This window comes from Triticum aestivum, chromosome 3B (assembly GCF_018294505.1).
Source record: "Triticum aestivum cultivar Chinese Spring chromosome 3B, IWGSC CS RefSeq v2.1, whole genome shotgun sequence".
Taxonomy (NCBI): domain Eukaryota; kingdom Viridiplantae; phylum Streptophyta; class Magnoliopsida; order Poales; family Poaceae; genus Triticum; species Triticum aestivum.
In genome coordinates this window covers 152,045,079-152,054,483 of record NC_057801.1, presented here as the reverse complement: position 1 = coordinate 152,054,483, position 9,405 = coordinate 152,045,079, and the positions used below count along the sequence as shown (strand labels likewise).

Genomic DNA, 9,405 nt, shown 5'->3' with positions numbered 1-9,405 from the left:
TATCCGGTGTTGCTAGTGCATAGTGCAACGCTTATACTGCCGTTGGTAAAGAGTCCGTTGCAAGAGTACAACACATAAAATAGACTTGTGCAACACTTCTATACGTTGGTGCTTAATGTATAGGAATCAAAATCCATTGCTTGGCAACGAAGAATTTGCAACGCTTAAGTGTTGGTACATATGATGTGAATAATATTATTGTTTTTATATATAATGCAGGCATCTAAATTAATGCTCCATGAAGAGAAAACAAGAGAATATTACTCACTAGACGAATAAATCATATATTTGATAAAATTGTTGGATTACAATAGTGGATATTACAGGAGGAACACCATCTAATGTGATGTATAATCTAAATATTTTCTTGGTAGCAAATTTAGACTGAAAGCATCCATCACATCCCTACAACTTATCTAAAACTTAACCGAGGAACATCAGCCAACATGAACATCATCCCTACAACTTAACTAAAACTGAAAGCATCCATCATCATCGTCGTCGTCATCATCATCATCATCATCATCATCATCATCAACAACAACAGGAACAAAATTATCATCATTGCAGTATACTTGCCACACACCCATATAATCGTCCATTTATCTTTTGCATCTACAAACAAAAAACAAAATGAACTGTTAACACACAATGCATTGACATGATGCAAGTAGTGATAGAGCCAGGATATTGGTCATTGTATCTGCTGGTATATCCCGATATGCAAACCCTAGAAACTCATCTACACCAGCTGAGTACTATGTACTTTCTCTAGTAAATCGCTATGAAGAAACTGACCTTGTCAAATCAAATATGAAGTAGTATTGGTAATTGTCAAGTTCATCCTCTCCTCTGCTTGCATGCCACATACCTGAACTGGTACACATGCTAGTTAGCCCAAGTAAATATTTATTTTCTTTGAAACTGAAAACAAATCGTGATAATTTGTGTGCTGCAAATACAATATAACAACATTTTTTTTGTGATACATGGTGACATCCATTTTACAAATGGCACAAATAATGATGAGTAAATATTTTGTGGGTGACGAACAACTCTGGACCCAGAAAAGGATGGTTGCAAATCAATAGTGTGCATACTGTTCTAGGAAAATCTTATTGGGCAAACCAAAATAATTTATATTGAAATTGCTAAAAGAGTAAATAATTTATAGTGGAATAGCTAAAACAGTATATTAATCTTATAGGGGCAACTTGTAGGCGCGTATTTCCTTGCAGCATACTTCATGAGTACAGGCTCATAATACTGAAAAATAGGCAGAATAGAACTTGCAAAACAAGAACATCTGTATCCTTGTATCTAGTTTGTCCTTTCCCTTTCCGTATGGGATTTGCAAAACAAGAATGTCTGTTCTATCCATACTTCATAAATATAATAGGCAGAATAGAACTTGTTCCCAACTTTTAGTGTGTAATAGTACCTGAAAAAATACACCTATGGAAGCACCGTGTCCTGAACTAACGATAACGACAATACCAATATCCTTTTTAGTTGAAAAAGCAAACTAGTAATATTAAAATATTTCTCATGATTTTTTAAACAGGATACAACGAGATACCATGTTACCACAAAGGCCAAAAAAAGATAATACAATTATGATTTATTTGGTCTCAGTGTGCACACGAATATAGAATATAATTTGTATTGGCCACCATACTGGGATAACAATACATCAGCTCCCAACTGTAACAGAAGTACCTATATTATTTTTGGGAAGTAAGGGAAAGCATCTAACTTACCGCCAAATAGTGGTTGAAATATTCATCATTTGGTACTAAAAACACCTTGCTGCTGATATAGTCATACATAATAATCATATCTGACTAACAGAACTTGAAGATCAGCTTTTATTTCAGAAGGGAAAAGATAGCAATTTGCAAAATATAAATCAATAACTAACCATTAAAAAGGAAAATAAATAATTCTGCTCAGTTTCAAAGCCAACATGGTATTACATAAGAAACCATATACATACCCTGGCTGCAGCATGTGCACTGCAAGCCATGTAGACTAAGTTAAGATATACAATTGTAAAAGCCATGTATTTATAGTGCGTGATATTCAACTTGAATTACAATCACTTATATGTTGTGTTAAATTAATTGTTGCACTTCATTGTTGTTTAAAGCATATAAATTTGCATAGTATAGCGAGGCTCGATCATTACCCCTGCCGAAAATGTTATTGGACGAAAACGGCATCAGAAAGGCAGGAAGGCGCATGAATGAATCAGCATTCGTGCGCGTACTTTGCTGAAACTGGGCACGTCCTGAAAGTGATGAGTTGCAATTAGTCACCAAAGAGATAACACCAATGCTTGGCCCAGAGGAATTTGTAGTACTGACTAGAACGCTACCATTCATGACCCTGGGAACAAGTCCAAGGTTGGAGCATGGGGCGCCGGACACGGAGATCAGAAGTGTTGAACTGAACTACCACCTTGAAGACTCTTGCTTAATAGGATAGAACATCACTGGAAACTAGTAAGGATCTTCAGATATTTTCGCTAGAAACTGCAAAGTGTAATTATCAGTAAGATTTTGAAGCAATGCAAGTGAATCAAGAAATAGCCACCACAAAATTTCTTAACCAATGAGCTTATGAACCAACAGTCCAAGGACGCCTAATTCTAATTTACTACTCCCTCCGTCTCATAATATAAGAACGCTTTTTACACTACACTAGTGTAAAAAAACGTTTTTATATTATGGGACGGAGGGAGTAACTTCTAAGTCTCAAAATCAGGAGAACTTGTTTCAGGACATCAGAGATAAAAATAGCCATCAAGTGTCAATCCGATCTAGAGATAACACAAATAGAGAGGGAATAGGGCAAAAGAATTTGACAGGGACAAGATATTTCATTTGAATTACATACTAGCACATGGATACAGCCTAAGCAAAGAATGTGCAGACTTGGTGGGCAGGTTTGAGCCTGCTCATGGCCTTACCTTGGATTCGCCGTTGGTCGCAGGGAAGCGGTGACGAGGGGCGGCGCGCCGGGATCCAGGGTTGCAGGGGAGTGGTGATGAGGGACTGCGCGCCGGGATGGAGGGTCGCAGGGGAGTGGTGACTAGCGGCGCGCCGGGATCCAGGGTCGCGGGGGAGTGGTGACGAGGGACTGCGCGCCGGGATGGAGGGTCGCAGGGGAGTGGTGACGAGCGGCGCGCCGGCATGTAGGTCGCTGCCGCGTAAAGGAGTCACAATGTCTGACGAGGGGCGGCGGCCAGTGTGGGAGGAATCGAGAGGAATAGGGAGGTTGGGGTTGGGGACGGGGAGGGAAAGACCTAGATTAATCCTGAAAGCCAACTTGGGCTGGGCTAGACAGAAGGTTGGGTGTGTTGGGCTGGGAGTATGTACTAAGTTGGCTCACGATCTGCAACGCATATGCTACAATGCTTATATGCGCATCTCTTGTAAATTTTGCAACATACAGTCAAAACGTTGTACAATATGTGTTGCTTTATATAGTGTATCCTTGTAGTGTGTAAACATCCTAAGGGCAAACCTTAGCACATTATTTTTATAATACAATATAATTGTACAAGGGGATAATTATTCTTGTTGAAAAGCTTCTGTAATTAAGATTCACAAAGTTTCCGTGAGCATGAACAAAGTTCAAGGAGCTTTCCCACTTCAACAATGCTTGTCTCTCTCACTTTCACTTTCCTTTTTAAAAAGTTTTTAGGTTCCCCTCTTTTTTTGTTTTTAGACTATATAAAAACACTCAACAGAAATAAATGACTCTCTAAAACTTTTGGGTTGTCTCCTTGGTAGCGCTTTCTTTAAAGCCATTAAGCTAGGCATATAGTGCTCAAGTAATGGATCCACCCGGATCCCAAGGTATATCAAAGCCAATTTTAATTAACAATGATTTGTAATTTAGTAGTGAGCATAAATTAACATATATCATACAACAATGAAGTCTAACTCTCTTCCTATGCATCGGCAAGTCATAAAAGAACAATTCATGCACACCAAATAAAGGCCAGTGCATAGTATAAGCAGTTTCTTGCAATTCTATCGTGTTGGAAACATAAAGAGGCGGAGATGTAGTTCCTCTCTCATAATAATTGCAAGTAGGAGCAGCAAGCACATGCATATTATATTCATCAAAATCATCATATGCAACGGTAAAAGGCAACCCATCAATATAATCCTTAGTAAGCACAAAATTCTTCGATATAGTGTAGTTGGGAGAATTCAAAAAGATAATAGAACTATCATGTGTGGGTGCAATAGCAACAATTTCATGTTTAACATAAGGAACTATAGCAAGTTCATCTCCATAAGCATAATTCATATTGGCATCTTGGCCACAAGCATAGCAAGCATCGTCAAAAAGGGATATTTCAAGAGAATCAACGGGGCCATAGCAATCATCCTTCGGTAAGCACGAAGGGAAATTAAACAATGTATGAGTTGAAGAGTTACTCTCATTAGAAGGTGGGCACGGGTAGCTAATCCGCTCTTCTTCCTTTTGTTCTTTGATCTCCTCATCATCTTTTTCATCCAATGAGCCCACAGTTTCATCAATTTTTTCTTCCATAGCTTCCTACAAAATATTATTCTATTCTTGGACAGCGGAGACTTTCTAAATAAATGCATCAATATTGTAATTGTATTCATAATTCTTATAGCAATATTTAAGTATAGCAAAATTTTCAGGTCTATAAACTGAATCATCAAGATCTTCAAACTCTTTAAACATAGATTCAATCTCATAAGCACCCATAAAAGCAACAAATTCTTCTACTTGGTCCACATCATAGTAATCATATATACCATTAGCATAAGAAGCTAAGGTTTTATTATCATTGAATTTGCATGAAAAGGGAAGGTGTGGAACCTTCATCCTAGAGCAACAAGTATAATCATATCTCAAGCATAGTTGAAGTGCATACCAACGTAACATATGAATTTGATCCCATAATAGTTTCCCTTTTTGTGTCAAGCGATAATCCCTAAAGTATTCACGTTGATCCAACGTGTCTCCCATAACATAATTGAATGGGGTTTTCTCAGGATTATCAAAGTAGTACATAATATCTTCCACATAATGAGCATCGAAGGTTTTAGGAGGTTCCCCATCTCCATGAGTAGCAACTACACCTAATTTGTTTGGTATTTCCTGTTCCATATCCATAACTAAAGATAGAGAACAACTAAGAACAACAAATAAAAATTACTTAATGATAAAGCAAACAAGCACACACGAGAATATTCACCCCACGCTATGACTCCCCGGCAACGGCGCCAGAAAAAGGTCTTGATGACCCGCAAGTATACAGGATAGTTGTAGCCTCTTTCGATAAGTAAGAGTGTCAAACCCAACGAGGAGCTAAAGGTAGAACAAATACTCTCTCAAGTCCTATCTGCCACTAATACGACTCTACGCACGCTTGACATTCGCTTTACCTAGAACAAGTATGAAACTAGAGGTACTTTGTAGGTGTTGTTGGATAGGTTTGCAAGATAATAAAAATCACGTAAATAAAAAGTAGGGGCTGTTTAGATAAAGAAGCAATAAAGTAAATATAACGAGTGTGGAAAAGTGGTGGTAGGAGTTGTGAAATTGTCCCTAAGCAATTGACTACATTACTAGACCGGTAATCACTATTGCAATTCTATTTGAGGGAGAATCATAAGCTAACATACTTTCACTTCTTGGATCATATGCACTTATGATTGGAACTCTAGCAAGCATCCACAACTACTAAAGATCATTATGGTAAAAACCCAACCATAGCATTAAAGTATCAAGTCCCCTTTATCCCATACGCAAACAACCTACTTACTCGGGTATGTGCTTCTGTCACTCACGCCACCCACCATAAGCAAATCATGAACATATTGCAAACCCTACAGCGGGAATCCCTCACGCTTGCGTGACACAGAGAGCACCATAGGACAGCACCAATAATAAAACATGCAACTCAAACCAATCATAGCAATTCATCAATCACTGATAGGACAACGAAAATCTACTCAGACATCATAGGATGGCAACACATCATTGGATAATAATATGAAGCATAAAGCACCATGTTCAAGTAGAGGGTACAGCGGGTTGCAGGAGAGTGGACCGCTGAATATAGATGGGGGAAGGTGATGGAGATGTTGGTGAAGATGGCGAAGGTGTTGGTGAAGATCGCGGTGATGATGATGGCCCCCGGCGGCGTTTCGGCGCCACTGGAAGCAAGGGGAAGAGAGCCCCCCTTCTTCTTCTTCTTCTTCTTCCTTGACCTTCTCCCTAGATGGGAGAAGGGTTTCCCCTCTGGTCCTTGGCTCCCATGGCGTGGGAGGGGCGAGAGCCCATCCGAGATTGGATCTATCTCTCTGTTTCTGCGTTCTCGGATTCTGCCCTGGCCCCATTTCTTTTATATCCGGAGATCCGTAACTCTGATTGGATTTTAACCTTCGCCCAGATCTTTTTCCAAAAAATAGCTTCCTTGCGGCCAAAGAAGGGCATCAACCGCCTTACGAGGGGCCCACAAGGGTGGGGGGGCACCCACCTGGAGTGGGCGTGGGCCCCTGTCTCGTGGCCACCTCGGGCACCGTCTCGCGTTGATTTTACTTCCCAAAAATCACAAATATTCCAAAATAATTCTCCGTCCGTTTTTATCCCGTTTGGACTCTGTTTGATATGGGGTTTCTGCGAAATGTAAAACATGCAACAGACAGGAACTGGCACTGGGCACTGGATCAATATGTTAGTCCCCAAAAATAGTATAAAAAGTTGCCAAAAGTATATGAAAGTTGTAGAATATTGGCATGGAACAATAAAAAATTATAGATATGACGGAGACGTATCACTTCCCTTGTAAAGGGAAACAACATGGTGCCATGCTTCCTTGACCACGGTGAAGGGTCGGAGGTGCGCAATGTCTTCGGGTGGAATTGCATCTTGGATGATGAAGAGAACATTCTCATTGAAGTGATTATCTGCGGCTTCTCTAGGGGTGAAGTTGCTTCGATCACGCGGATAGAAACCTTCCTCAATGATTCTCCAAAGATTAGTATTAACATGGTTTAAATGACGTTTAAGGCGATAAACCCAAGAGTCAAAATCCTCATTCTTCACAATCTTGGGAGGAGAACCCGCATGATTTAAATGAGCCGAGGTAACCGGCCCTCCATAAGTAAGAGGTGGTTCAACATGAGAATAGATGCCATTTCCACTTTTACCACTAGGCAAAGGAACCTTTTCACTTGAAGCTTCCCCCCTTATCGGAGTTGGCATCCGCCACCTTGTTAGTGGGAGCAACCACTTCCAAAGACGCGGTGGATAATTTAAGACCATCAAGGAACTCTTTGAACATGCCTTTGACCTCGGTCGTCATGGAGGTTTTCAATGTGTCCAAAGCCACATTGAATTCCTCACATGAGACCGGGGATCCCCCATCGGCCATAGACGAAGAAGGATTCACACTGGGGTGCTCCTCCTCACCGTCTATAGTGTCAACCATACTCTTAGGATGGTAAAGCCCTTAATTAAGAGACGAGGATCTGATACCAATTGAAAGGATCGATATAGTTCACTAGAGGGGGGTGAATAGGCAACTAACAATTTTTAGCTTTTCTTTACCAAATTAAACTTTGCATCAAAGTAGGTTGTCTAGATATGCAACTAGGTGAGCAACCTATATGATGCAACAACAATAAGCACACAAGCAAGCAAATGATATAACACAATATAACTTGCACATGTAAAGGTAAAAGATAACCAAGAGTGGAACTGATGGAGACGAGGATGTGTTACCAAAGTTCCTTCCCTTTGAGGGGAAGTACGTCTCTGTTGGAGCGGTGTGGAGGCACAATGCTCCCCAAGAAGCCACTAGGGTCACCGTATTCTCCTCACGCCCCTCACATAATGCGAGATGCCGTGATTCCACTATTGGTGCCCTTGGAGGCGGCAACCGAACCTTTACAAACAAGGTTGGGGCAATCTCCACAACTTAATTGGAGGCTCCCAACGACACCACGAAGCTTCACACAATGGACTATGGCTCCACGGTGACCTCAACCGTCTAGGGTTCTCAAGCACCCAAGAGTAACAAGATCCGCTAGGGATTAGTGGGGGGAATCAAATTTCTCTTGGTGGAAGTGTAGATCGAGGCCTTCTCAACCAATCCCTAGAGAATCAACAAGTTTGATTGGTTAGGGAGAGAGATCAGGCAAAAATGGAGCTTAGAGCATCAATGGAGCTTGGAGGTGGAAGAGGTAGTCAACTCGGAGAAGAAGACACCCCTTTTATAGTGGAAGAACAAATCCAACCGTTATCTACCAACTCAGCCTGCGACACGCGGTACTACCGCATCAAACAAGCGGTACTACCGCACGGGCCTGCGGTACTACCGCGGCGGACCGCAGTTCTACCGCTGGCACGGCAGGGGCCAGGACTAGACCTGATGTGCTAAGACAGGGAGCGGTAGAACCGCTGGCTCGGTACTACCACGCCCCCTTGCGGTACTACCGTAAGGCAGGGATAGTCAAGGCTGAGAAGACACGGACATAAAAAATTACATATGTGACTACTTCCGCTGAGTTTAGGTCCATGCAAAAATCCGACACGGTACTACCGCAAGTCTGGCATGGTACTACCGTGTAGGGCGCGGGTGTAAAAAATTACATCCGCCCCTACTTCCGCTCATGCTGCTGTGCCTGGCCAGAGCTCACGGTACTACCGCGCCCAAGGCACGGTACTACAGCGTAGGGTGCGGATGTAAAAATTACATCCGCCCCTACTACCGTTTGAGCAACTGCGCCTGGCCTGAGGCCATGGTACTACCGTTCCTAAGGACCGGTACTACCGTGATCATCTACGGTACTACCGTGCAGGAGCCCGGTACTACCGCAAGTGCCAGCGGTAGTACCGCTCTAGAGAGCCGTACTACCGCCTGTCTCAGTTTAGCAACAATAGGAATCCTTCATTTTGCAGAGACACAGAGAGACGGATGATGCTCCAAAGAGCCAAAGGAAAGGTGGTGCAAAAAGGAACAGACCTGTATGTGAGATTCCACCCAAACCTTTCCAACGCGGACCCCCTCTTGATAGTACGGCTTTCCTACGACTCAAATCCACCGAAAAGTAATGTAGAGAAATGCTATCTTCAATAGTATTTGAGGGGCACCAAATCGTCTTGTGTTTAGATATGATATATCTGAAATGCTCAATGCACATGATTAGTTCGCAAAAGCATTGTCATCAATCACCAAAACTACTAAGGGGTAAATATGCCCTTACACCTCCAACCGAGGATTCAAGGGGGGCTTGAGTTACCCATGAGGGAGCAATGAGAGGGAGAGTTTTCGCTGGTTACACCAACCAACAACTAGACTTAGGAACCATACTAACATGTGTTGCTCCATACTATGGGACATAA

General features: G+C 41.9%; 1 long non-coding RNA gene across 1 annotated transcript; it reads right to left on the bottom strand.

The window, feature by feature from the left end:
- Positions 1-268: 268 nt before the first annotated feature.
- On the bottom strand, positions 269-3,299 carry LOC123065073 (uncharacterized). The gene is made up of 4 exons (XR_006430894.1): positions 2,972-3,299; positions 2,378-2,534; positions 799-2,290; positions 269-615 (listed from the first exon to the last, which is right to left on the bottom strand). It is a non-coding gene; the product is annotated as an uncharacterized lncRNA (long non-coding RNA).
- Between the last annotated feature and the right edge of the window lie 6,106 nt (positions 3,300-9,405).